At 36.6% G+C, this 22,834-nt stretch overlaps 1 protein-coding gene across 1 annotated transcript in view; it reads right to left on the reverse strand.

The window, feature by feature from the left end:
* Positions 1-22,834, reverse strand: part of LOC128987252 (N-alpha-acetyltransferase 15, NatA auxiliary subunit-like) — a 125,439-nt gene that overhangs the window by 47,760 nt on the left and 54,845 nt on the right. The gene's annotated exons all lie outside the window — the stretch shown is intronic.

Genomic DNA, 22,834 nt, shown 5'->3' on the forward strand with positions numbered 1-22,834 from the left:
CACAATCGATGTAACAATTTGGAGATATTAATTTATATTTCCATTACTCCGCAATAAATATAATTACAACTTCCTGAAGAAGGACCAGTGGTCACGTAGACGCATCCAGCCAAGACCATCTGTCTTTACGTGCCATCTACAATGGTGGTTACGTACTCACTACAACTGCTGAGCCTCGACACACTTGGACAAGACCAACCAACCAATGTAGAAACGGATAGTGTTTACGTATAACTAGTGAACAGGGTTAATGTAAGAGCAGTTATCTAGCCAATCTTGAAACATCTTTCTTTGTTTGTTTGATAAAAAAAAACGTAAACATCAAATTCTTGAAAGAGCTAACCATCAATTTTACTTCATCTATAGCCAAGCAATACTAGTTATGGTAGGAGTCGTTGGCCTCACCAGGGCGATAGGCCTATTTTAAAAATCTACTTCTGGGTCCGGGGAGGGAGAAGAACAGTGAAAGACGTATATGTCCAGTTCTCCACTGGGAAATGAAATAACAACGTATAAAAGTTTCAAAACACATATCACTCATATCAGCATGCAGAAACAACAATCAGGAAAGATAAAATGTCGCACAACACTTGTTACTAAATCTCCACTCATTAGGGAAAATAGAGGACAATCTAGTATTTTAGGGAATTTTAAGAAAGGAAATATTAAGAGTACTTCGGAAGAACAGTATATTTATAAGGAAATTGAAAGCCCCAGAAATAAGCTAATTAATGAACGAGTATATTTTGACTCCAGCTGTGCTTATAACTTCTTGCACAAAACTTTGGGTAGCCGAAAGGATATACAGTAAGTAGGTACCTCATCGAGATTCTTCTCATTCGCCTATCGGGTCTCATAATGTTGGAGGTTCCATTCGAAATCCATCACAACTTATCATATTTTGTCAAAGCAAATAGAATGAAATTTTCTCACAAGAATTTTACAAAATAAAATACAATAAGAATAGCGTAGAATTACTAAAATTAATGTATTTAGCCACTGCCTTGTGAGTAAACAGTATCACTGTAAATACAGTATATGTTTTCAAGTATTACCAGGCTTTCCTTAAAATGTATATTCGACAATATAAAATGAAATTTTTTGGGACAATCCAAAATATTTAGCTTGCATCCAAAGAAAAGTGTTTTGACAAATAATGTAGGTACTGACTGAAATACAATTTCGAGCATAAAGGGTTTGAAATTCTAACAGGAATTTCAATTATGAAATTCTGCTAACTGACGTAGTAATTGCCGCAGCAGGTGTCGACAAATGGGTTGACGTGTTGAGAGATTCGACACTCGTTAACGGGACGACTTTGGCCATTAGAGCGGCAATATAGTAGAGTAGAGTGGTTGGTGGAGTAGGGTGGGGTGGGGCGCGTGGCGCGCACACGACAATGTCACTTTCACCTGCGCGCTGCGCATGCTCGGGCCCCGCGCCTGCGCTAGATAAATCATTGTAGTGGAGCAGGCGCAGGTTGCCCAACACAGACAAGCTCCAGTGACCACCGCCACAACGCCACAGATTAACAGTTTTGTGATTCGATATACCTCTGCACAATCAGATTATGTTATTACTCCTACAATGTGATTACAGTTCAAACAAACTCAATCGTGCGCAAAAGATTACCATTTGTAGTTAAACCAATAAAGAGAACAATCCAACTTGTTAGTTTGGCTGTCAAACTATGTAGACTACTTTAAAGAGGAACAGTTACTTTCCAAAAACTATTTATTGAATCTATAACCTTAATCTTACGAAAAGGTTGAAGGGTAGGCCTATACGAGACCAAGAAACATTCCCACAACGAATACTGTACTAGTGTTCTGAAACGATAAAAATGTAATGTTAATCTAAATTAGAATGTTGAATTTATGGCTTGTGCATTATGCATAGGCATTTCCAACGCAAATATTTAGAGCAAACATGTTATACCAACGAGGAACGAGTTCACAATGGACTTTCAATGTACTTACACAATCATCGGCTAAGCAGACACGAGTGTTGTATTGTTTATTCGGTTAACGGGTTACAAAACTCAATCAGTCTTACCGAGAACAGAAACATATCCAGAGACGCTGCAATGTGATACCGATACCATGTGGAGTATGATTTAGGATCTACGTTAAATTGTATAACAATGAATAAAAATAAAATGATGATAGTACAAATTACTACTGATTTTTTTTTTTTTTTTTTTTTTTGGGGGGGGGGGGTAAAAGGGCATATCATCGTGTTAATCTAAGATAAGGGTTCAGAGAAATTAACCATATGGTACTTTTCACGTGTTGGGTACGAGTGACGAGTGTTAAATAAAAGCTCAAAATAAGTAAGCACAAAAATAAAAAAATTAAAAAATTGTATTTTTACCAGGAAAAATAAATTATCAGATTAATCACAGTTTAAATAAAAAATAAAAAAAACTACGGTTTACATTGACAAGACATTAAGAGAACAAATCCTTTTCAGCCATGAATGCATGAAGGCATTAACGTGATTTAAGTAACCCAAAATTTCGAATATGGCTGTAGAGAAAGATTGCATAAGGTAAAAGGACAAATAGTTTACGATTAGTTGGCTAAAATCGAAAACCGGGGAATGCAACAGAAAAATATATTGGGTGCCTGGTTGAAAATATAACTTCGGCGATTGACGAGGTGTACAAAGTAAAACTTATCAATCTATTTCAGTGGCTAGTTGGTGTTTGGTGAATGTAGCGATTTACAGTATATACACAGTTTTGTATGTGTAGATTGATGGTGAATTGTAACTGTTCAGCCCAGAATGCCAGTGTAGCAACTGTTAATTCACCCGAGTGTTAAGTTATGTCCTAGATCTGAGATGCAAAACGAGCTGTGACGCATGATTAAAACACAGCTGGCTATTTTGTAACCAATTAACAAAGGGCGGGGGAGTAGGTGTCATTGAGGGGCTTGCCCCACAATCGTACGTGGGACGGTGTGGGAGCATTATACCATACTGTACCAGCATACCACCACCTCACGTTTATACCAATCTCCAAGTTCTTACAACTAAACACGTCTCGATAGCGTTGTGAACATAAGCCAGGTATGCACAAAACGGATTTACGACCCCAATCTGCATAACACAAAAAACATTTTGTTTTTGAAAATAAAGTTATTTCTGGGTTTAGTAAATTTGTTGTGCTGAATTGAATAAACAAATGTATTTCCTTTCTACGTATTAGACTATATGCGATTTTATAAAACGAGAGCATTCTTCTTTAAAATTGAGTGACATATGAAAATCTCAAGAGTAAAATACTAGTATCTTAACTTTCCAAACTTACCCTACGTGATGCAACATTGTTCACCCACCTGAAAACAAAAATCACTCATTAATTGCCAAATTATACCTCATCTTAAGGTAGCCTGACTCTGATCAAAGATAGACAAATCAATTATCTAAGGGAAAATTGATTAAGCTACTGCGCATAATCACCGAGCGCTTTTACAAACAGAAAGGCATTCATTACGGTGTTTGAATTCGGCAGTCGCCCAGAGAGATGAAGGAAGTGACCTTTAGCGCAGATATTATCTGGATCGACAGTCGGTCATTACCAATTAGTCGCTATCTGATCTGGACCGAGAGAGAGAGTTATGCTAATAGTGATGTTAATGACCGTTACATTAGTAAACATTGCATCTGGAGCTGGAGCCCGGGTATCCGCGAGCGATGTATTCACTTGCTGGGACTCTGTCACATATACATCCAGGCTCTCATCATGAGACATAGAATTCATCAGGGGGAAAACTTGCAGCCTCTCAACATTGGAGAAATCTACTTTCATACCTTCTATATACCACAAGAAGTGATGTTGTGTAGCGTGAGGTGGTTACTTGTGTATACAAGTCATGTTTGATCAATGGACAGTTATAATGGAAGTTTATCAAGCATTACGAACACGAGGCTAGTTGTCGTGCCTTTTTATAAATTCGCTGAGCTATAAAACAAATATCTCAATTTATACTAAGAACAAAAAAGTGACTGACAGCAATCGCAATTTGTTAGTATAAAAGTTCCACAAATTGGGCGAATTAAAAGCACGAAAGTGTAGATGAAAACATGGGTCCCATTACATCTTCACAAACAACGATCTTACTAGATATAAACTAAGAATTTCCACATTTTACCCGAAAAAATCTTATCAAGCCAAAGGTACTGTTCAATCTAAAATTCAACCGTGGGTGTCATTTCAAAAGTGAATTCAAATAATCGCATTTTCTCTTCCGTGTCCTCCCCCCATAGCGAATCAATGGTAGAGCGTCTATAGGAAATAAAGTAAAATATCTATTTAATGTCATTTGATTGTTATCTAAGTTTGGTACATTTTTAGCGAATTTCCCTATAGGGAAGTAGCTATTACCGTAGGTCTCATGGTAAGACTTAGGCCCGGGACCGATTTACTTTTTCATTTTGATGTCCCCAGAGGCCAAAAACACCATTCGTTCAAATTTTTATATATGTATATATATAGATTTATATATATATACTAGCTGTTGTACCCGTGCTTTGCAACGGGAAGAGGACACAAAATATAAACCTTTTAATCTTTAAATCTGTTGCATATAATAGTTACACATCCGCCAACACTTTTAGAAACAAAATTCAACTTTTATAGCCTTAATAGAAACGTTTAAGTTATATGACTTTTAAATCCTTTACATTTTCATACTTACCATTAAGAAAACATAGTAACAGATATTTCATTGATTTTAGAAACAAAAGAACACTGTGTACTGCTTAGTTTATGGTTTTATGATATTTTCCTTGGTTTAATTTAATCATTGGTGTGGCAAAACACAAAAATGTATCAAATAAAGTAAATGTGAACTGAAAGCTATGTTAAGATAAAATAAGAGTATTTTGTATTACCATTTGATAATTTAATATAGTTACACATATACAACAGATTTTAGAAAACAAAAATCAACGACAATTTAGTTATTGATGATATTCTTTAGTTTAATTTAAGCATAGGTTTAGCAAAAAACAATAACTTAATATACCTAAATATACATATAAAAAACAATGTGATGTGCAAGTTATGTTAAGTTAATCTAACACATGTGAAGCAGTTAGATAGAATTTATTTAAAGTAGCCTCCAAATTGATACAAAACATCTAAACATTGTAATTTTCATACTGTTTCCATGAAAACATATCAATAACATAATTTTCATAACTTAGACTCTTTAAAAAATCCAAAGCAGAGCCGGAGTTGATACAGCAACGGTTATAGAATCTTTATTTTCTATAATCATTGACAAAGTTTAAGAATAAATAATCCATGATAAAACCTTAGATTAAAATAAACCTACCTCATAGTTATGGAAAATATTATTATTAATTTCTTTGTATCAGCTGTCTGAAATGGTGAAATATGCAGTTTAGCAGTTCTTCTTGTTTACATTTAAATGTCAAAGCAAATTAATGTAAACAAACATTGTTAGTGTTCTCATCGCAGTCATGGAGACCAATCAATATTTACTTTTAAAATGTTCACCTTAGAACTTTTAAAGCCAAAGGGGCAAAGCCTACGGTCAGTATCGAAATGTGAATAGTCCTATAATGGTCCTTGGTATGGTAGCTATATTTTTGTAAAACTTTAGCCCAGTTGGTTCAGTAGTTTTTGCACCTATTAGTAATACACATACAGACACCATTAGATTTTTATATAATAGTATAGATAGATATGTGTCCGTGAACACGATAACTTGAGTAATTTTTATCCGATTTTGATGAAATTTGGTTTGAAGGTGTAAGGCGGGATAAACTTGAATGAGTTCGCGATCCAGCATGATCGGACTATGGGAACAGGGTTTTATGGGGGGTTTTATGGGGTAAAAATTGATTTTTCTCATATTTGACCCTCAAAACACAAAATTTCCCAATTTTTCTCTAAACCTTTTTAAAGAGCTTAAAAAAACAAACAATTCAGTATATCAAAGTGTTTTGTACGGTTATTGGTTACGGAGAAAACTAAAAAAATGGTAAATTTAAAATTCCCATGTTATTCTTATGGAGAATATTGTAAAATGTTGTATTTTGCTTGTTTATGGATATATTTTGATCAAACTTGGCAATTTTTTTTATTTAATAGTAAGCTATCAATATTTTACTAAAAACACACTTTATTAGTTTCCTTGTAGCAGCAAACCTAGGTACTCGTTAAACCTAATGTTATTTAAATAGATCAATTGAAAATCAATTCAGCCAAATGGAAATTCGCTTAGACGGCAGGTTTGCTGCGGCGGGGGTATTAATAAAATAACATTGTAGTCGAGGTGAATGGTGTTACAAACGACAAAATAGCAGCTATTGTTGACCAAGTTTTATTTCTGGTATAATTCAGTACCTGAAATTGATATTTTGGAAAGAATACATATTATGATCATGTGTTCACGAATTTGATATAAATTGAGGGAGTCAACCCACTAAAACACTGTAGCCCATATAAGGTAGGGGCAGACAAAGAGCCCGAAGGTGGCTCTGTTGTATAACCGCATTCCTGTTTCGCCATAAGTGGAAACTGTATCAGCCCGCAGCCATTGAGGCATTCACGTACACTCGTACAGCCGCTAGTTCTACTTTAACAAATTACTTTAAACCTCATACTACATATATCCATTTAACAAGGCGATAACGTGAACGTGTTGCTAGAACAGTATTTTGTTAAGTGATGGAAAACAGTTTTAATGTACACTTCATTTGGATAATTTGCTGTAATTTCTTAACATCTTAACACGTCTTTTACTCAACTCTTAATCGGAGGACTGTATATGGTTGCCAGTTTTACTGCACAACTCATCGTCTAGCTTATATTACTGTAATGCTGATTTTCTTGTTGGTCCATTAAGGCCAGCACATTTTGCAAGAAACATAAATATTGCTAAGAGCAGTGCGATGTCTTTTTTAAATAAAATCTGAAGATGCCATGTAATGTAAATATCTTCATAACATTTGACAGATTTATTTATTCCACTACAGAATTTAAAATTAGCAGACAACGTAAGTGAGTCTTCTTATTAAGGCAACATTATTTAGATTACACTAACCAAATAATCCATAATCTATTTTTAAAAGTTCTATTGGACTGCAAAGCTAGAGATTTTCTAATGTACGTAGGCGAGTCAACGTAAGCGATTTTGGCGTTGTATTTAATTCCTAAAAGAACTAGTGGCGATTTTATTTCTGTGCGAAGTGTTGCTTAAGTGTCCACCTTACCCCTGCAAGTACAGTAGCACATAGGTTAGATAGGTCAGTGTGACCCATAGACACATGTTCTGTTGCCCAATCTGTCCTGTTTAGCCCGAATGTCAAGGTAGAACAGGGCGGAGGCGGACCTCACACACTGACTACAGGACATCAGTGATACGTGTTAAGGACAAGCCGACACTTCTGTCAACTAGTGGAAACTCCACTACCAAGCATAATCAATCAATCTATCAGCGTAGGCAAATTTACATCTTCTTTAAAAATATCTAAGATCTATCCAAAGGACAAAAAAGGGTGTACTAACAAAACCTGAAAACTATAGCCCGATTTCACTGATCTCGACTTTTTCATAAATAATAGAAAAGATTACACTGTCAAGAATGCTTAGTCATCTAGAAATACATGACCTAACATAAATAAATCAGCATTGCATTCTCAAATGAAAATCCACGAAAACAGCTATAACGGACTAAATAGAAAACATGATAGACCATCTGGAGGAACACACAATACTCAGTTCAGTAAGGAACCATCCTATATCGGCCACACGATTATCAATGCACTGTCCCAATACCTCAAGACTATTAGAGGAAACACACTAAAACAGGGACTGCAAGACTGGCTGGTAGAACGAACTGTTTACTCAATCAAGGAATTTTTTCATCTCTTATAAAGATGGAGGACCAGAAAATACTTGTAAAGTACTGTACAAATAAATAAATTGTTCTATTGTCTATTAGCCAAGCCTGTCAACAATATCTCTTTAAAATATATTTACTAGAAATACATTGTAATTGCATGTGAAGATTATACAACTCAGAAATATATCTTCAGGGAAACATCGTTCTAAACATTTGGCATGCAATTCAATCCGTTTAGCCACGAAAACCCTTATACTGGTTGTCTTGCGTAGCTTGATTACTAAAAAGTTAATTGAAATGGAATAAAAAAATAACAAAGAAAAGCACAAATCCTAGCAAAACTAAAGCACTTGCGTAGCAATGACATTCAAGAACTGCGAGATTTTATAAGCCTGGAAAAATGTTGATTCGTCACAAATAAACGTTTTCGAGAACTTCAAACTGTAACTTACATAATGCCTTTAGTTAACTGAATAACAATACATGTAGGCTAGTAGGTATATTGTAAAACGAATTATTTTTGGAAACCTAACAGAAAACATTTATGCTTCGGACTTGTTGGTGCTACAAAATAAAAATACTTAAGAACACGTTTTATTATAAACAGTTTTATAAATCAGATCAGAACAAAGTATTCTATACAATACAGCATAATTTATGATGGGGTTAAAATGAGGGGGGTGAACTGAAATGTCGTAAGCGGAATTTTACCCCCCCGGCCGAGACGTCAGTTTTGCTAGGAATGGTTTCCAAGGGGGGGGGGGGTAGAATTTCTCTACCCCCACTAAATTTCACATAAGTATTGTTCATTTTTAGTGTACACATGTATATTTAAACTGATAAGTTACACGTTACACATTCACGGCACTTAGATGCGATATAAATGACACGGGATATATTCGACTAGAGCTTTAACCTTTTACAGAAATGAGAGAATCGGGTGAGCATTAACATTAAACTCGACTATTGTAATATCTTTCACTATCTTAGTCTTACAGGCCTCTTTTATCCTGAAAGGTCTTGCAGTAGCTGAGATTGAAGGGGATTGTGAAACTGTCGTGATCGAGAAAATAGCAAGCAGGTGGTTTCGGAAGCCCGCCAGTTTCAACAGAGGGTTTGGGTAGACAATTATCACAGTTACTGGAGCCTATCTCGGGCTGGAGACCTCTCGGATCAGGGTCATGACTAACCTTAACAATTTTCTCTCATTTTCCTTTCTTTGCTATTCAAAATCACGATTATCCTTGAGATATTTTACTATTGCAAATCGCATAATTACTATTTCAGTGTTTCAGTCCGACAGATTACTACCCACTTACTCAGTTGCGACATCGGTTGTGGCACAAGCAATGCGCCCCTAGCCAAGGTCAATCACACGCACCGAGCTCCGCTTTGACTGTATGACCTCCTGTTGTCATCACAGGTATGTCTCCTGTCCTCCATTAGAACTCTTTGTTCTTCGTCCTCAATCAGTGAAAGGTATGCTCGGTGTCTTGAGAAAGCTTCTTAGCTTTCTCTAAATACATCGCTAACTAATTGCTCACTTTCGTGCCCGATGTATTATTTTGCACGTACCCAGATAGCAGCAGTAATGTCGGTTACTTGATCTCAGTACTGACTGGCACGACTTGGCTCCTGTGTCTACAGTATCGGTGTCCTGACATCGCGACAGTTGCGCCATCGCTGATAACATCTCACAGATTTACTGGACCCTGAATAAATACAGGACTACATATAACGGTCCCTGACAACTGACCGAGATACAGTTTGCCTGGGCAAATACTGTAAAGAGTTTACGCGTACATCTGGTTGCACCAGTAGTTAAATTTTCATTATTATTATCACCGTCGTGATAACGTAGCCGAGTCAACTCAACTAAAACTAAAATCGTCATAATCCATTATACACGTTTTTTGTAAAGAAAGGTTGACCAAAACATTCGGTAAATACGGTCGTTGATGTCACCGTCTTTCACTTACTATTGCTGAATGTTTGCGACGATTAATTTAATTTACGAGTCCTAAAACTGCAGCAACCAAATAATCTAGGAGGAATAAATTATATAGTAAATTGAATGTTAGTATGTTTATATACTAACATTACTAGCCATTAAACCAGGATGCCAATTGGCATAAGTTGAATGGTATACTATTGTTTATTAACCACACTTGTGAGTCAATATGTGCTGATCAAGTTGGATCTCTGCTGTGGACGCTATCAGTGACACTGACAGAAAGCTCCGCCGGATCTAAGGTACGACTCCGCATAATTGATCAAGAGTTTTTAACAACGCTCTCCAGTAGAAAGTGGAAATCGGAACTTCCCCTCAGACATTGAATATTGGCCCATCCTCCTCTGGACCGGGGAAAGCTTCTTCCGTCGCAGCAGACTCAGGATGTGGCAGTGACGAAGACTGTCCGGTCACTCAGAGATATAGCTAATAAACTGCCGTTAATTGGAGTAGAGAGGGACAGGGGAAACAGGGAAATGGCCAGATTCGTGAATGTATGATGCGGAGCAGTTGTACCAATTCAAAAGGTGGGTTTGAGTGGCTTTAGGTTGTGCATCTAAAGCTGTCTGATCTGCCTGGCAATAGATGGCCTGACAAGCGTTGACTTATATGGACTCTTTGTACCACAGGAACTTGGTGGATGAATCGTCCACATCGCGCCAGGGCCATCTAAGTATAACATGTTGTGATATATACTTCGATGGTCAGGGCCTAGTCAAATTGATCATGGGAGGTTTGACTGTACAGTACATTCATAAAGATCTGTAGAATAACTGTCAAGATGGGTTAGAGTACACATGAATATTCAATCCATAACATGTAAAGAACAGCATGTACATTAATTAAAATATAATCGAACATAATGAAGTGTGTTATACTTAATGCTCATACTGTCTTCATACTTTTTGATTTGGCGTATCCAATAAAAAAACAATGTAGATTTTTATTTTTCACAACCTTTCTGCCGATAAATGACTACTAAGCGATGACCTAGATGTACGTTAATTATCACAAGAACTTCTATCGAGTCAGAACCGTAAACATCGCGTCGGTTTCAAACCAAAATGGAAAACACCCTACTTTTGCATTCTTAAAACATTTCGAATAACTGCCAAGACGTGTAAAAGTATACATCAATTTCAATATTATCAAAAAATTCAGAACGGCAAGTGCATTAATTAAAACATAGCCAAACACAATAGCACACCCCAAACCTAGCTCTCTCTCGAGGTATCCAATCAGTGTGAGACACAGACAATGGTGTGAACATAACATAGAGATAAGTGAACTTGAGGCTCGCCACTCGCTTGTATTAACATATAACTGAGGAAAGCGCAGAGGTGGGAAGTAGGCTTGTAGTTTACCCAAGCTAGTGTGAGTGTGAGCGACCTTAACCCCACAATGAAACGCTAACACGCTGTACAAGTGTAGAAAGTCACCGACCTTGTTTACCAAAACTCAAATATCCAAACTGATCTGTAAAGGTTAACGAGAGCAATTCAACATACCTCGAAGCTATACTGTTTCACTTCGCAACGTACGAGTTACAGTTTCAGATAATCGCTTGATGAAAGGTTAGCAGTAGTTAACGATAATCGAATTGTACTTGTGAACGTCATGAGGGCTAGTTCAAAGTAACATAATTATTGTGCTTGCAAGTCACTCAGATACTAAATTGGTCAATCAGTGTAAGCAATGTTCAAAGTGAGCTGTTATCATATTTTCAAAAGGCGTCTTGGGATATTATATTTGATGTGCGCTGCACACGACAGAGCAAATAACTGGACTTAAAAAGACGTATGAGACTATAAAATAGTACTTCACAATATTGTACTACGGATTCCCTGTCATCATAACAATATTTAGCTTGTTCACCTACTACGTACTCGTTCATTCTAAAACATATTTCATTGAAATCATATTACCAAAATTGCAAAATCCGCTAAAATCGCAATTGTATTCTCACGACTCTATTCTCACGTTGACTTGTACGACCTTGCGCGAACAGAGAAAGAGAAAAAAGCTCAAATATACATAAATTGCGTCTAGTTTATTCCTCATGCTTGGTTATGCTTCCAAGGTGCAATAAATCATCTCGTACATAGAATGGAACGACTTGTTTGTTGCATGACGAGGAGCAAACACTCGCAAGCGTTACAAATAGAAACCAATTTAAGTGGACGAAATTCAGTAGGTTATAGTGAGCATTTCTTGTGGTACATAAATTAAAGTAAAATGGTCCTATCGTAAAGCATAAAAAAACAATCGACCAGACGCCTTCGGTAAAATCGATCGTTGATGTCAGGACCCACCAGCTTCGGTAAAGTAAATGACTACGTCTTTTTTCATCCATCATCTTGCTTACGCGAATCTCTTAAGAAAATACCTTATAAGATGTTTGGTAGATAGAATGGTCGTTACTCCGTTAGATATAAATGCAATAGTTGTACGCCATGTCAAGCGGCCTGAGAGAGGACGATTGATTGGCGAATGTGAGGATGCGGTAGAGGAGGTCCAGGTCCAGATGGCAGAGAAAGTGGTCGATGTGGTTGTCTATACTGACCTTGCCTCAGAGATGCTTCCCCACACTATAGTTTCAGTTTCACTTCCTTGACTTGACACTGACCACTGACCAATGACCACACGTCCTGCTCAATGCTCACAACACCGCGCATCTACCGCAAACATGATAACTACGAGCTTAGCCGGCAAACAAAATTGAACGGCGTTATTTTTTATGAAATCACAACATACAATAAGATAACAAACAGAATTTACTCCAAAAGGATTAGTTCGAAAGAGATTTAAAACAGATTAGTTAAATTCATTATTTCATCACAAAGTAACTGCACACAGTTATTTATAAAAATTCATCGAGCAAACAACAATTTGGACAATGGGTCAGAAATGTTCTTGGCGCAACTGAAGAAATGGTAATACATGGTCCATATTAAAAAGGTTATACGATTTATGCCTTAGGTTTTATCATAGATAAAACATATAGATTTCTCATCCTTATGGAACAGCTGAATTTTATCGTTAGTTCTGTCCTGTGCACTGTAGAGGTCGTGTTTTGTTTACAATTTTCTTGTTATTTAAGTAATTTAAAACCCTGTTTAGCCACAATAACTCATCCAAATCCACTAATAGAAACAAAATTTCCATTAGTGGACATGAACTAGACACGAAAAACGATCTTCAAAATTAACAATGGAATGGGAAGTCTGCTTGTGTTGGTTAGTCTATGGTTATATGCAGTTTTCCAAGCATTCAAATCTCTACCTATCGTTACACATTAAACGCCTTTGGAATTTTCAGAGACGGAAAATTCTAATATTACATCAAAACCCTCCTTGAACAACTCGGCTACGTAAACTTCCCAATATAACTGCAAGACATTTGGATAACATGGGGGGGGGAGTGCTCTGTGTATTGCGAATGTAAAGAGAATTTAACACACTTTACCTTAACCTTACGTACTTTAAACACACGTGAAACTTACTTAAAACAAGTCGTGAAACGAGCAATCATACGAACAATTTACAATGACACATTATTAAGTTGTCCCTTACTTAATATGCCTCGACAAATCTTTAGGTCTACATTCCGACGAATTGGACCATAGAGGCACAAACACACACAACGTCGCTAGTTTATCGTAAAGATTTACGATAATCATAATCAGCTTAATCTGACCTTCAACGACCACTGGCCATCTCAAGTACTAGGACGATCCGTACTTTCAGTGACCGTGAAATTACGATATCATCAGCTGTATCTATCAATCTCAATGCCTTCTTTCGTATCAGATTTTAATGCCTTGATTGGGAAAAATTATGATGAACCTTTGGAATCAAGGCTGCAATATATCTTCGTTAAACGACTGTTTTCCAATTGATAAACTGTAATTATGATTCCACTCCCGTGAATTTAATAACTTTAAATTCCCTTAAAAACATATTGTTGGAAAGTACACTTGTTAAAATTGTATATTCCATTAGTAATTTTTCATGGGCTTCACGCAATTTTTTTAGCTTTTTTAGCCAGAACTATACACAAATGTGCATAGCAAATATGGTGACTGGGAGTTCTGGATAAAACAACGAAAATGGTGAGAGGCCTTAGGAAAAAAAAGGCGTACGATACCAGTATATCGTTTGTTGCCGTTTTGGCAACTAGCTTCGGTTCTTCTGAACCATCGTCAGGCCTCAAGGTATCCCGAGGCTAAACAACTCTCTGATCATGAATAATACCTCACCTGAAAGATGCCATTTGAACACAATAATTGTACTGTATAACTAACTATTATCCATCGACATACTAATATTTTACGGTGGGATTCCAAGCTGCGGCATCATTCAGAAACTTATCTTACACAACCAAATTGATTTCATACAAGTACACACATCAATGCCTAATGATTCTTTGTTCAACTCACTACTAAGTGATCTTATACATTTAATATATTCCAATGATCACGCATGCGGATAAAAACAATCATAAGAGTGCATTCGTGAGATATATCACATTTGTAAACACTTTATACGTTGGATTGATGTGGATGCAGAACTGCTGTTGTCTCCTAGAGGCCAGCATCCAGCATCACATAGTTACGTCAGCTGCGAGTGTGTCGCGTGTAGTCGTAGAGCTGCGGCTGCGGCTGTGGTGGACCCGCTAGTTGCGCAAGCATAATGCACGCCTCTGAGGTTCGCGACAAGCTGCTATTATTTCCTGCGGATATGTGATCTAATTACGTACGTCTCACCGTCATTAACATATCCTGATCTGCCGTATCAATGGCTACGCTGACGCTAGGCCGATGACGGGCTTTCACTGCTCAATGGCGACGTTATGTCATGCTCTAGCTCTAACTGGAGCGGTACGTGGTCCGAGCCGCACGTGACGATATAACACCACCTCCACACAACGCTGGCAATCTTGGATAGCTTTGAGAAACAATATTATGAACTTAAATTAATAATCTAGTAAATGATCTTATAAGTTATACTTTTAAGGGTTTAAAAAGTCAACAATCTAATTTTCAATCAGACGTGTTTTAAGTCAAGCAAAGAGCACAAACAAACACGTATATTTAAGCCAAAATACATTATTATTTCTATACAACGACGCCGATTCAGCATTGTGCGTAGTTTTGGTAATGTTAACTAAACGGTACCGTATTATGCCAACAAACTTCCGAAAATTCAATAGCAATACAGTAAAATTGATTAGATCTTAAGGCGATAACATTACGATGCTTGATTGACAGAGCAAAATTGTCTACGTATCAGCTATACATGTATAAATAAATAAACTTCTATTTCAAGTACACATTATGTTGATCGTTTATCTACAAAACATCAGAAACAATGATACAACGATATTGAGTACTTGGTAAAAGATTAATGATTTACTGGAGTTTGAGCAAATAGTTTATCTGCGCAAATGCCATCAATACAACGTAAGGTTTCTAGTTCAAAGCAAACAAGTTAATTGATCGAAATGTTAGCCGGAGATGGAGATGGAGATGGAGAAGGTGAAGTAGATAGATGTACAGTATTGTAATGGATCCGGCATCGTGACCGAGCAATTCACTCTGATTGATGCTCCACACCTGCTACGCTCAGAACACAGTCAACACACAGACACACAAACACACACTACCAGGGATGTGGCGGTGTAGCAAGCGTGGAGGTAGTGACACATAAACTGATAATCTAAAGATCCTAACATCCTAGCTTCGGGTGACCAGTATCAAAAGTAAAGTAGGTATCGCTCTTGCACAACAAGTACGTTTAAGGGGTAGATTTACAGTTCAATAAAAGCGGGATTGTTTATTGCATTAGAGAACAAAAGATTTGCATAAATGTGGTCCTTCAGGACAGTGATCAAAATCATAAGTGTATTGAGATTAACAACACATGAATGTAGCCTAATGGTATTTGACGAAGGAAATGTGAAGGAAAACGCACAGCAGTAACAAACAAATATACTAACGACAGACGGATTTAAAGATGAAAAATTATGAAGCAATAGCCAAACGTAAGTTACTTTAACTGTCAAACTTGGGCGCGTATATTTGTGATAGCATTGTGTTTGCCAACGTGTGGACGTCGCCAGAAGATGAACGATTCCATCCGCGCATTTGGTTAGCTGTTGTGTTGACCAAACTCACCCGAGTCCAGCTAATTGTTCATGTAAACAAACATTAAAATGCTATTCAATGGATTATTTGGGACATGATTAATAAAAAACGAATATTGTTCCGAAGAAGTTCCAAAATCAAAAATTAGTAACCCGTTTTCAGGTGAGTAAAAAATAACAATATCACATGAAAAGTATCTGTAAAATCACCATCTTGTACATACGTGTACATACAGGGTTGCCACCATTAGTGGGATGACAAAAGTCATGCATGCAGGATTTAAGGTTTTCATTGATAGCTTACAAAAATGCATGGTCGATGTGTTTGTATAATTTTAACACAATTGCGTTTAGCTGATTTCAGATATTTACGTTAAAGAGGCTGTTTCTTTGTGTGTTAATATTGAATAAAACTGTCTTACATGAAATCCAACTATTTTATAGTCATTTATAAATATACATTCAAAACCAAGTTGAAAACAAAACAGGCCCAGCTTTTATAATGACGAATTGGAGAACGATTGTAAAATATATTAAGTCTAGGTATAATTCAGTCTTTACACCGGAATAAAACAAAAATCCCGCTCACCCAGTCGAAAAGTACTGTTTTATCCCCCCACATGAATGCCATGAAATATCCTGTATTCTGGTTTATTTAATTACACAACGTACTAAGGTATTATTGGATTTATCACAGACTATAGACCAAAGGTCTTTCATCTGTGGTTTTATCCAAAAAGCTAAAAAAAATCAGGCGTCAGAGTCGGAAATTCCGTTTTATTACACGCCCCGTCTCAATTCCGTGCATGGTCTAAGCTTCCGTTTTTGCGATTGAAGCCCCTATACCCCTTTATCCATACGCGGCGGTAGGCCTGCTAATGATTTTTTGAACCATATCCAGTCCTCGGAAAGACTCATCTTACATCTGCATCTAACCTAAAATGACTCGGAGTGAACTAAGCAATTGTTTTTGAAAGTGAAACATGTTAAAAAATCATCTCCTAACTCTCTCTTGGTGTTGGTTTTTTTCTGAACGGTTAAATTAATATGAAATATTTCTTATTTGGCAAATTTAATGGTACTGGTTAAAAATATTTCCTGGTTTTGAAAACTCATGGTCCAATGGAGAAGTTCATGCATAATCCAAGCTTTTCAAGGTTTTCTTGGCTGGTGTCAACCCTGTTTTAGTAGGTACTATCATCCTAGTATCATCCTACCTTCCATTTTGTACTAATTATTTTTTTCTTTCATCATTATTTTGTTTCTTGTTTCGACTACAATGCAATACGGTATTTTTTTTTCTTTAGTCATTTCCTAGTATTGGCTAGATTTGTGTACCATCTTGTTATTTTTATGTACTCTTTTAGTTGAGGGTGTCGTCAGATTTCAGATTTCGAAACGTCATGAAATATTAGTTTTTACCATCGAAGTGAATAATTTCTTTGAAATTTCCTTTTTCCTTAAAATAACATGAACTATGAACTCGCTATAACAAAATAATGTCCAAACAAATTAAAAATTTGAATGATAAAATATTTGTGCCAGGAACAGCGGTTCCAAATGTCAACAAATCAGTAGAGTTTTGACGATGAAGGAAGTTAAAACACTTGGTGAATTATATCGGCCAATATACGATGGCTGGTGTTGCAAGCCGCATGATACCTGAACTAATGGCGATTTGATAGTGTTGGGAGGTAGGCCAAGTTCAAGGCTGCAGAACAGAATACTCGTAGATGATAAGTGTGAAGGATCCGGGACCGTCCGTGACGAGCGAATAACACGGTGAGCTCATCTCGGTGATAACTTGTACTGGTTATACTGACATTGACATTGGATTATCTCTAACTTGGACTATCTCAACCAAGACTCTGCTCATTTCTATGTGCATTTAGTAACCAACAAAAACAAATGCTTGAAGCCTCCTAACCATGATGAATATTGAAACCAACCCCTTCCATTCTGTTGAGGATTTATTGCGTTTACCAAAAGTTTATCTGTAAGACCAAGTTCAGGGGCGACCTTGAAGTGTTGGGTTATTGGTGGTACAGTATTGAGGTTGGTCGATGATTTGCTGATGATGGCTGCCACTTCACGGGGGTCGCCTCTTCATCTCGAGGCCAACAGAAACAATCAGATTTATATGGGACACTAATAAATGTTTATGTCTGTTAAAGAGCCGTTTATTAATAGAGCAGCCAAGACAAACGGGCTTCGACATAATGACCAAGGACGTCTTTACTGTATAAATTTGTTAACTACTAAGCTTTGCTAATGTATAAAAGTCTCACTACGAATTAATCTGCAACATTGTAGTATGACCATTTAAACGTCAATTTTTCTGTCGAATCTTAGGTAGCTTGAGACCAGCTGATCTTTATCAGTAGCAAAATGGTATAATTTCGTTCATTCCACACTAATTTTTCAACAATCACGTGCGTCTTACACTCTGCACCTGTGTGTGTCGCAATAAATTATAATCTGATACGAGACAAAACAGAACCTAAATAAGCCTTAATGCATTATAATATAATCAATCAGCATGAATGACTTAGTAACCGGAGTTCTCAGAATTGCTTCATAAGCGCATCGTAGCAAAATGATACAAAGAGAAAATAACCAATAAAGGGAATGGATGTTGGATGTTGTGCAAAGTGCTAATGAAGAGTCGTAATGCGGATGTTTCACCAACTGTTACAAACAGTCCGCTGTACAAACCCTCCTAATCACCCGCCCGCTCACCAAATATAGACAAACCAATCAACAACTTAATGTACAACATATTTATCTACTACCTGCTTTTGTCGACAAAATAATAACAAGTTATCGACTTTCAATCGCTTGAGTAATGTTAGACATTTTTCAGTTTGTGAATCACACCCAACGTTTGTGGAAACTAATTTTAAAACACTATTCACGCTTACTCCAGCCTTGAAAACGCCCGGAAACACCTGATCGTTTGGTTAAACCTAACGTTTACTTGTTTGCAGCATTTCCCATAACGTCATCATTAAATTCAAGACGAAACTAGCTTTATCACAGATCATTAACGACCAAAAAATCTGATCTAGTAGAAATGTGTACGTATAATACAGATCCTTATTTAATTATATCATGTAAATTATTCACGATAGTTTAAAATTGAAAGTACTTTATGATCATGATTATGAATCTCCCTAAGATGGCATGGCCAAATGATGCGCGTCATAGAGGGTTTCAAACATTAAAATATACGTGTTCAATGCTAATATGTGTACGTACAATCGTACATAGGGATCACGGGCTCAATCATGTCTGTCGTATACACAACAAACACAGATAAGCTTAATTTGAGAATTCATCGTGTATTATCAAATGAATCTTGTTGATCGGTACAAGAAGATACTGTTATTCGCAACACCCGCAAATACAATAAAATATTATTGAAAGAAGTAATCTGGTTCAATAGGTTAAACCCCGTCACTCTTTCCAAAAGGAATTATTTTCAATCCACGAAAAAGTAGACAGTCAAATTAAGTTATAGTTTTCGATGGGTACTGAAGAAATTTGTCTTGGATGATGGCGTGCCTTGAATGTTAACCACCAATCGTGAGTTGTTAAGTTCAAACAAGATACAAATTACAACAATCGAAGAGGAAAATGTGTACAGATAATGAGTCATATAAACTAATATGTATATCTAAACATTGCATTATTTGAAAAATATTATAAATGTAGCAATAAGTGTAGTTGATTGGTGTGAAATGTAATTGCAATAATTTACTTTTGCAATAGGCATTAGGGTATGTACCAACAGACAAATCTCAATCTATAGACATTACCATCATAATTTGTTGGTCACTGAATAAGTTAAACGCCAACGCGATCTTAATAATACGTTACGTAAAGTAGCATTTAATATCATCGCAATTAATTAATAAGATTTTTTACAGAATGTTACTGCATTATTAATTTTCTATTTGATTCTAGCTTAAATATAATTTGGCACTTGAATCACACGTAGCACAGCAATTTAGGAGCAAAGAATCCATTCATTCAAATTCCTGATATATTACAATTTTATTCATCATATGACCGCTAAAATAATTTAATGTTAAAAATCATAGACGGTAAGATCGAATATAATGTTAACGTGCCTTATTGATTTACATAGAATGCCATTCTATTTGAACATTATAATCCACAAGAAATAACACGCATTTAAAAATAATAATAATAATAATGATTTCATATAAGTTTTAAAAGAGAGAATGGATTTATTTAGGTTATCTAGGTTAGGTGGTGATTTACTTGATGCGGTATGTAGTGTTGACCTAGTGATCGTAGGTCGTGTAAGGTTAATGTAGTGAGCGAGTGAGGAGCGAGGCAGATGAACCGGTCACGACCCAAGGCCGGTCGGCGACCTAGCCTCTGCCTCTCACAAGATCACGGCCTCACACACACACACTCATCCTCATCTCCATGTCACACGGAACTGGGGAATACCCAGCTAGTAGCTACACTTGGGAATGTCCCATGCAAGGTCAACGTCGAGTTTGGGAGAGTTTACGAGCGACGAAAGTAGACGGCATCTAAATCATCATTAGCCATCCAAGAAAGTCAGAAGCACTCTGCAAAATTAGGTTTATTAGTCAAAAGTGGAAATTCCTGAAAATAACTAAAATATTGGCAAGTGGGTGGGATTCCTCAACACTCATGTCCGGGAAGATGCAACCTTTCTTTGGGTAAAAACATGATCCTGTATCGGGGAAGGAATGTTGTATCGAATCCATGGTGGGTTAGAATAGTTGGACAATATAGAGGAAATGAATCAGAATGAAAGCAGTCTGCAGTAGTGTAGAGGTAGAGGACAAATGAAGCCTGCCATAACTAGTGTCACAGTCGAGCGGTCTGCCCGCGGACATGACGGTTGGCGCTGTTGGATAATATAATGGAAAACGTGAGAAAACTCGCCTACCGCCTCCGAGCCTCCCAGCCCCTACACAACATAAACTAGGGCGAACTACAAGGGAGACGGACAATTGGTACGCTACGCACCATTTTACTTCAAAACATATTTTGTCAGAACAAAACTAATTTAAAAATACTTTTAAAAATCAATCATACGGTAATAATAAATTATAGCTCTCTGTGGCGAAGGCGATCTTCACCATAACCTCATCCGTATAACTCCTTAGTTCCAATAAGATCTTCTTCATGTGAACATTGTCAACCTTGAAATATTTTATGCATTTCAAAGTAAGTTATACTGCCTATGTTTAAGAAACAGTTAGTAACTAAGCAAACAATATGACTGAACAGTAACATAATTCTGAGTAGGGAATGAATTGAAGGGAGCCTGAGGTAGGACGATTGAGAGTGAACTGATTTTGCCTTTTCACAAATTAACTACAAGACCTCGGTAGACTACATTGCCCTTGCAGTTATCCGATATATGTATTATGTACGTATTCTCATAATAATGCTTTCTTCAATTTTGGTTTGGATTGGAGGAATATCCGACGAAGCGCGGCCATTATAAGACACGGATACGTTTTATGTCCAACTATGAAGAAATAAATTACGTTAGTTACGAGACAAAAGAGTAAAATTTTGGATTAACACTTAAGATAGTTTTAATTTAAAATAAAAAAAGATTAATATGCTAATAAGTTTCAAGTTGCCCCAATCGTTTGTTGTAATCGCTCAGTCTTTTGCAGTGACGCTTTTAAAGCCGGGCCCAGGGGAGCAAGAGGTTTTAGGTTTGTAGGGCACACATGGAAGGGAAGAATTCCCTCACAAGGCATAGGCCTATAGGTGAAGAGAGGCGCAATTATCTTTTGGGTCCACAGCCATAGCGCATCACACGCAACCGAATCAGATCATTCTCGATATTATGAATCTAATAATATCTAGCTTTATCACAGATCATTAACGACCAAAAAATCTGATCTAGTAGAAATGTGTACGTATAATACAGATCCTTATTTAATTATATCATGTAAATTATTCACGATAGTTTAAAATTGAAAGTACTTTATGATCATGATTATGAATCTCCCTAAGATGGCATGGCCAAATGATGCGCGTCATAGAGGGCACACACGCGCCCCAAATATTGGGGAATATAGACCAATAATTGTTGTATGGTTGATGTATGGTGACGAATGGTGTATATTTTTTATTACTGTAGTGCGTACAATTATAACCATTTACAGAATTTATTTCCTATCTTTTATATTTTCACCAAACACTTTAATACTGAAAATTATTTTTCAACATTATTTTCAATATACTGACTGTAATTGTTTAGTATTTCAAACTTTATTTTTTGGAAATTCCACTGCACACACATACTCAATAAACCTGTCCAATGCCTACCTTTCATGAACACTAAAAACAGGCTGATGATATTCTACTAGCTAGAAGAGGATTGAGTTCAGCCCACTTGAATTCAATATGTAGAGTGAGTCATAACCTCCGTTAACTCCCTCATTTTTACCATTTTAATTTTTTGCCAGTCTTTTACTTTTCATCCCACATTATAAAACAGTAATAACAAACTAAAAGCTCTATTTACAACATGTGACCCAAACAAAATGTTTTCAATATGTTTTTAGAATAGAAATGTTTTTCCACAAGAAGTTGCAGTTGTAAACCTTGTTTACAGCCTTTTTTTAAGTTATACTGGAGTTCACATTTTGTTGGGAACTCTGACTAATAGGGTTCGGAACTGGCCTTAATCAGTGAACTCCACATTTATAGAAAATGGTCCGGTCTAAGGAACCAAAACTGTCAGCTTAATTTTTAATTTAAAGCC

This window comes from Macrosteles quadrilineatus, unplaced genomic scaffold (genome assembly GCF_028750875.1).
Source record: "Macrosteles quadrilineatus isolate MER2022 unplaced genomic scaffold, UCM_ALF_1.0 Scaffold_2__2_contigs__length_208266976, whole genome shotgun sequence".
NCBI lineage: Eukaryota > Metazoa > Arthropoda > Insecta > Hemiptera > Cicadellidae > Macrosteles > Macrosteles quadrilineatus.